General features: G+C 33.9%; 2 non-coding genes across 2 annotated transcripts; both read right to left on the bottom strand.

Moving 5' to 3' along the window:
- Window positions 1-1,288: 1,288 nt before the first annotated feature.
- Window positions 1,289-1,375, bottom strand: LOC127109629 (small nucleolar RNA snoR114). The gene has a single exon (XR_007796900.1). It is a non-coding gene; the product is annotated as a small nucleolar RNA snoR114 (small nucleolar RNA).
- A 5-nt stretch (window positions 1,376-1,380) lies between these two features.
- TRNAG-GCC (transfer RNA glycine (anticodon GCC)) lies at window positions 1,381-1,451 on the bottom strand. Its single transcript has one exon. It is a non-coding gene; the product is annotated as a tRNA-Gly (tRNA).
- Between the last annotated feature and the right edge of the window lie 5,168 nt (window positions 1,452-6,619).

Here is a 6,619-nt window from a genome sequence, read left to right as displayed (position 1 = left end):
TTTCTTCCATAATATGGTGGTTATGCTTTGTTAAAGGAGAATGTCCTAGTGTGACATGTCACTAACTGAACATTGACCTCAGTGCCTGATACATGTCCTAAAGGAGAATGTTGTAATATCCTAAGAAGGCATGATGTAGTAAAGATAATCCAACATTTTTAGACGCCAATTTCATTTCTGAACAAACATTCAACAAGTCGTTGTCCAATGTGGCGCTAGTCAAGAAAATCTCATAAAAATGGATAATGTGCGTCGATTACACAAATCTTAATAAAACGTGTCCCAAAGATTTGTATCCACTCCTGAGTATAGACAAGTAGGTCAAAAAACCAATCATATAAAAGCGTTTGTCATTTATAGACGCATATTCCAACTACAATAAGATACCAATGTACAAGTCAGATAGGTATCAAACCTCTACTTAAATTTTGGTCGGTGTCGACTATTTTATCAAATGGGTTGAAATAGTAACCTTAAAGGATGTCACTCAACAAGATGGTTCAGATGATGTAACACCATTAGCGTCTTGAATAATAGTGTTGGGCTATGTTGATCACGGAGGTCGGGGTCACGATCATATAGGTGGAGATTTTCGAATAGGTGATAAAAGAAAATCTTCATTACTCCTATTGTAAATGAGATGGACATAAACTCAAGATCATTGTTATTCTCTTCATAAGTTTCTTACCAAAATTTCCAACGTGGCTCAACAACCAATCGGAAGATATTGAATATAAAGTGTTCCTTTAGTTTAAAGCAACTTAGTGAACCCCACCCTCTTCAACGACTAATTTTAATACTAATAATTTATATTGTTTGTGTCTATAATCTTGCATCTATTGGACATTTTATTAAATGTTAGAAAATTGTGAGTCGTAAAATTTAAAATTTGTAAAATATGGATTAATTATTATTTAAAAAGACAAATTTATAATTTTTGAAAATTTTAGGGACAAATATAAACATATGTGAAAAAAAATTAAATTATCTAAAAATATTCTTCCATCCAAATTAATATACTCTTATGAAAAAAAATCAAAGAACAAGCAGATGTTGTTTGATTATAAAATTACAACGGCTGTATTAATATTTAAAAAGAATTTTTAAGTTGGGTAACACTTAAAATAATTATATAACATGTAAAGTTTTATAGTTAAAATAAATATATAAGATGTAAAGTTTTATAGTTAAAATAAATATAATCTTTGTAGATGTGTGGGGCCTGTGGTGTGAATGATGATTGATAAAGAACAAATAAAAATAATGATAAAGAACAATAAAAATAATTGAGCTCAGATGTGCCATTTATCGCAACCGAAGTAGACGTTTGTGATGAAACCCATCACCACAATTGACACAAGAGTCATCACTGCTCGATATTGCACCAGCCGGGAATCGAACCCGGGTCTGTACCGTGGCAGGGTACTATTCTACCACTAGACCACTGGTGCTTTGGTGCTTGCTACGTAAACGTTTAGATACTACCCCATTGCTGATTGCTTCTTAATGGTAAGTAGTACATTTTATTCTGTATGAGAATTATGATACCATTGCAATGCCATTAACTTTCACTCTAACATCATTTTGTATGACTTTTTTGCTAAATAAAATTAGAGGGAGTATTTATTTAATTAATACAAAATATTTGTCAATTCAAATCAAATATTAAATGAGAATCAAATTCATCTATTCATTTTTTTTTTTTTATTTTGGAATGTGATACTAACTGCACTATATTCTATTTCATTCTATTAATTAAAATATTAATTCTATTTTATAACTAATTTATTTGATGTTCTATTTTATTTATAAAACATAATCATAAGATTATTTATATCTAAAATACTATTAAAAGGTCCGTTAGCTTAGAGGTTAGTATGTTAGCACATACACACATAAGATCAAGAGTAAATAAATATCAACAATTAAACGACCATATGTTTGAGCATGATTCTAAAGTATCATACATACATCGTTATTGGCAACAAAACCATTACAAACCCAATCAAAGGAAACAAAATATGCCTAAATATGAGGGCTAAACAAACTAAGAAAAACATCATTCATATTTGATCTTCCATCAATCCTCTTGAATTCATGAAGGTAACCAAGTCTTCATCAACATCTGAGTCAGATTCATGTGCTTGAATAGGTCTCTTCTTCAAGAAATTCATCTTGATCCCAAATTTCTTCCTAGACATAGATGCTCCACCCGATGGTCCAGTATTTGACTCCACACCATTTGTAGAAGAACTTAAACCTACTCCCTTGTTCTTGTTTTCCTCAGCTTCTAGAAATCTATTAATAGCCTTAATGATACTGGTTCCTTTGTTAGAGGAACATGTCTTTGGATTTTTAGAATTGTGCCTCATATTGAAAAAAATTAACACTAGAGGGAAGAGAATAGTAGAATTGTGCCTCTAATCAATTAGGAATAAGTGATAACCGATTAGATTGTCACAAAATGCTTTTATTCAAATTTCCTTTTTGAGCCAACCTCAATCCTATAAATAGAGATTCCATTTCTCATATCAAATCATCCAGAATCATATTTTGACACTTTCATATCTCTCTCTCTCTCTCTCTCTCTCTCTCTCTAAACATTTCTTTAAATTTATCTCACTATGTTTTTAGCCTAAGTTCTTTTGTGAAATAATTCCTTTTATGAGTGAAATTATTTTTGTAATTCTGGAATGGGTAGAATTGTAAAATTCACCAAGGGAACCTTTTGTGTATACCTCGGTTGAATATTGTCCAATTAGGGATTTATTTAGGTTAAAGTTAAACCCGTAAAAACTTCTATTTGGGATTGGATATTCCAATTCTAATTTAGCTTGAAGATCAGCCTGTATAAAATCTCATAAGTTCTTGGTCAACCCGATGTTAAAACCCAAATAGGTTGAAGCTTTGCCTGATATTTTCATCTTCTAATCAATTAGGAATAAGTGATAATCAATTAGATTGTCACAAAATGCTTTTATTGAAATTTCCTTTTTGAGCCAACCTCAATCCTATAAATAGAGATTCCATTTCTCATATCAAATCATCCAGAATCATGTTTTGACACTTTCATCTCTCTCTCTCTCTCTCTCTCTCTCTCTCTCTCTCTCTCCTCTCTATCTCTCTCTCTCTATATATATATATATATATATATATATATATATATATATATATATATATTATATATATATATATATATATAATAAACATTTCTTTAAATTTATCTTACTATGTTTTTAGCCTAAGTTCTTTTGTGAAATAATTCCTTTTATGAGTGAAATTATTTTTGTAATTCTGGAATGGGTAGAATTGTAAAATTCACCAAGGGAACCTTTTGTGTATACCTCGGTTGAATATTGTCCAATTAGGGATTTATTTAGGTTAAAGTTAAACCCGTAAAAACTTCTATTTGGGATTGGATATTCCAATCCTAATTTAGCTTGGAGATCAGCCTGTATAAAATCTCATAAGTTCTTGGTCAACCCGATGTTAAAACCCAAATAGGTTGAAGCTTAGCCTGATATTAAAAGCTTCATAGGTATGAGATCAACCCGATGCTAAAATCTCTCAGGTTTTTGGTTAACCCGTGTAAAACCAAGGTATTGAGCTCAAAGGTTTTGGAACATGAAGACTAACCGCTCCAAGGTCCTTGTTTGTGGAAAGAAGACTAACTGCTTCAATCCACTGTTTGGGAAGGGAGATTGGCTCCTTCACTCTCAAGCTTATTCTGAAAAAAGACGCAAACACACACATCCATCATCTTGTATATTTTGGTTGAAGTTCAACAAACATTTCTTGTATAAGGGGGATCATGAGTCTTTCCTATTGTTTGCTGGTGTTTTTAGTAAACAATCACGAATTTAGTTTACTTAAGATATTAACTCGAAAAATATCAAAGACAGTATGTGCGAAGGAAAGTTATAGTGAAAATTGTATGTGATTTGTTTTTAAATGTTTGGATTGTGATAAATTGAATGCAAGAAGTATACTTTGGATAAAGAAAGTAAATGACACTTAATGTAAATGCTTTGAAAAACAAAAGATTTGCATAAAGATTAAAAGGTGGACGCAGACTCACATTTCTCATAAACTGTTTCACTCGACTATAATGTATAAGCTTGCATTATATACTAGTCCTAAAATAATTTTCAATGGCAGTTATTGGTGTCGCATCTCGAAAAATACGATTCCTCGCGATGGTCGCGGAAAAAATGTTCGAACAGAGTCACCACCGAACTTTATTTATCCCAATGAAGGAATAGGAAAATATCGATAAAACCTTTTTAAAAATGAAATAATGGTCATCGCAACCATATTCGGGTTCGAGAGTTGATTACGCAAGGGGAAGGTATTAGTGTTGGTGTAAGCCCTAGAGGCCAATACATTTTGGTACTTGTATCGAATAATAAAAGGCATTCTCTTTATTATGATTGATTAATAAAGTCCCTGGAATAGATAGTCCGTTTAATGTATTAAGTGCGACTTAATCATGAGAACACATTAAACATAAGGACACTATTCCTAAAGTATCCGTAGTCGAGCTTTAGTGTGAAGTGGGATAACATTAAAGCATTAAGACTATTATGTTTGTAGACTGATGATCACATCTCATGGATCATGGATAAAGAGTTATCAAGTCTTAAACATAGGTATGAATATTAGGAGTAATATTTATACCGGATTGACCCGCTGTGAGAACACTATATAGAAAGTTATGCAAAGTGTCATAAGTTATTCTCATGGTGATAATAGTGTATTCCACTCTTCGACCTGAAACCACTATGGATCCTAGATGTGGAGTCGAGTGCTTTATTGCTGATCCAACGTTGTCCGTAACTGGATAACCATAAAGACAGTCGATGGGTACTCCACGAAGCATGCTGAGGGACATGAGTGACCTAGATGGAATTTGCCCATCCTGCATAATAGGATAAATGTCTATGGGCCCAATATTGAACTGGACAAGGATGACACGGTCTATGCCTTGTGTTCAATATAGACATAAGGGCAAAAGGGTAATTATACACATAAGTATTATCACAGAAGGAATTGTCAGATCACATGACATTTTCGTGTCTTGGGTAGCAGTGATGTGTTGCTAGATACCGCTCACTGTTTATTATGTTAAATACATGATTTAATATAATTGCCAACGCCGCGAAAACCTACAGGGTCACACACAAAGGACGGATTGATGAGAGATAGAGTAACTAAGGAATACCGTAAGGTACGGTGCCCTTAAGTGAGTTATGGAACATCGTAAGGTACGGTGTACTTGAGTAGAATACGAAATATGGTACGGTACCATGGGCTTAAGTGACTTTGGGCATATTATAAGATATGGGCCAAAATACACTTAAGTGGGCTTTTAGCTTGAAGCCCACACAAGTGGTTCTATAAATAGAACCCTTGTGCAGAAGCAAAAATTAGCGGTTGCATTATTTTCGTTTTCTATCTCTCTCTCTCACTCACTCAAAGCCTTCATTCGTACCAGCTAGCACTGAGATTGAAGGAATCCGTTCGTATGGACTGAGTAGAGACGTTGTCATCGTTCAACGTTCGTGATCGTTTCGTGGATCTGCATCAAAGGTTTTGATCGTCACAAGAGATCTGCACCAAAGGTTTCAACCGTCACAAGAGGTAAATATTCTATCACTGATCATGACCATTCGTAAGGATCTCTAAAGGAGAAAAATTTAATTTCCGCTGCGCTTTGGGTCGCAATTCTCCTTCAATTAGCACCCCTCACGCCCGTTGTACTCAACGGGAACCTTTTAGTTCTAATTTGCGATTTGAGTGTTAGCATGTGTTGTTTGTTTTCTTCGGGTTATAAATATATTGAAAAGAGATGGATGGAAACCTCAGAAGGGGGGAAAATGGAGGTTTTTTTTAGTGTGCTCGCCAAGATCTCGCAATCTTGTGCCTACGTATCCTTATGGTGGAATAAGGAAGTCAGAACATTCGTAGTTCGTGGAACTACGGTTGGTTGGTGTTTTTTAATGAACAACTGTTTAAATCGCATCCTAAAGGCTAAACGTTGGCTTGTCTACACTCGGCGGAGGCTTAAACATTAGTTTGTTGTGCGCATCAGAAAGGATTAAATAGTGTTCTTTTTTATAAGAGTTTTGATCACACGGAGGTGACAAGTTGAATTAATATGTTGGGTGTTTTGTTTGATTGGTTATGATCGCACGAGGGTGAGAAAAGATAGGTTTGATGTGTTGAGATATTTTTGGTTGGATGACGATTACTCAGATAGTCGAGTAAGACAACTCGTATCCTAATAACTGAGAAAGGGAATAGAAGACTCTAAACCACTCTCTGTTTCATCTGAGTATTTACGAAAATAAGTTTGCATATGGTTGACGTATTTTAGCATGAACGACAAATACTCGAATGACTGAGTAAGACAACTCATATCCAAGCATTTGAGAAGAGGAATTGAAAGCTCAAAACCATCTCCTTTTTCGTATAGTTTTTTTTTTTAAGAAAATGATTTGATTGAGTTGTATGTTTGGCGAAAAATGACAATTGTTCGACTGACCGAGTAAAAAAACTCGTATTCGTCCAATTGAGGAGTGAAGTTGAAAACTCAAAGTCAACTCCTTTTTCATTCAAC

This window comes from Lathyrus oleraceus, chromosome 7 (genome assembly GCF_024323335.1).
Source record: "Lathyrus oleraceus cultivar Zhongwan6 chromosome 7, CAAS_Psat_ZW6_1.0, whole genome shotgun sequence".
Lineage (NCBI taxonomy): Eukaryota > Viridiplantae > Streptophyta > Magnoliopsida > Fabales > Fabaceae > Lathyrus > Lathyrus oleraceus.
Note: the sequence above shows the minus strand (reverse complement) of the source record. Positions and strands in the feature narration are given on the sequence as shown.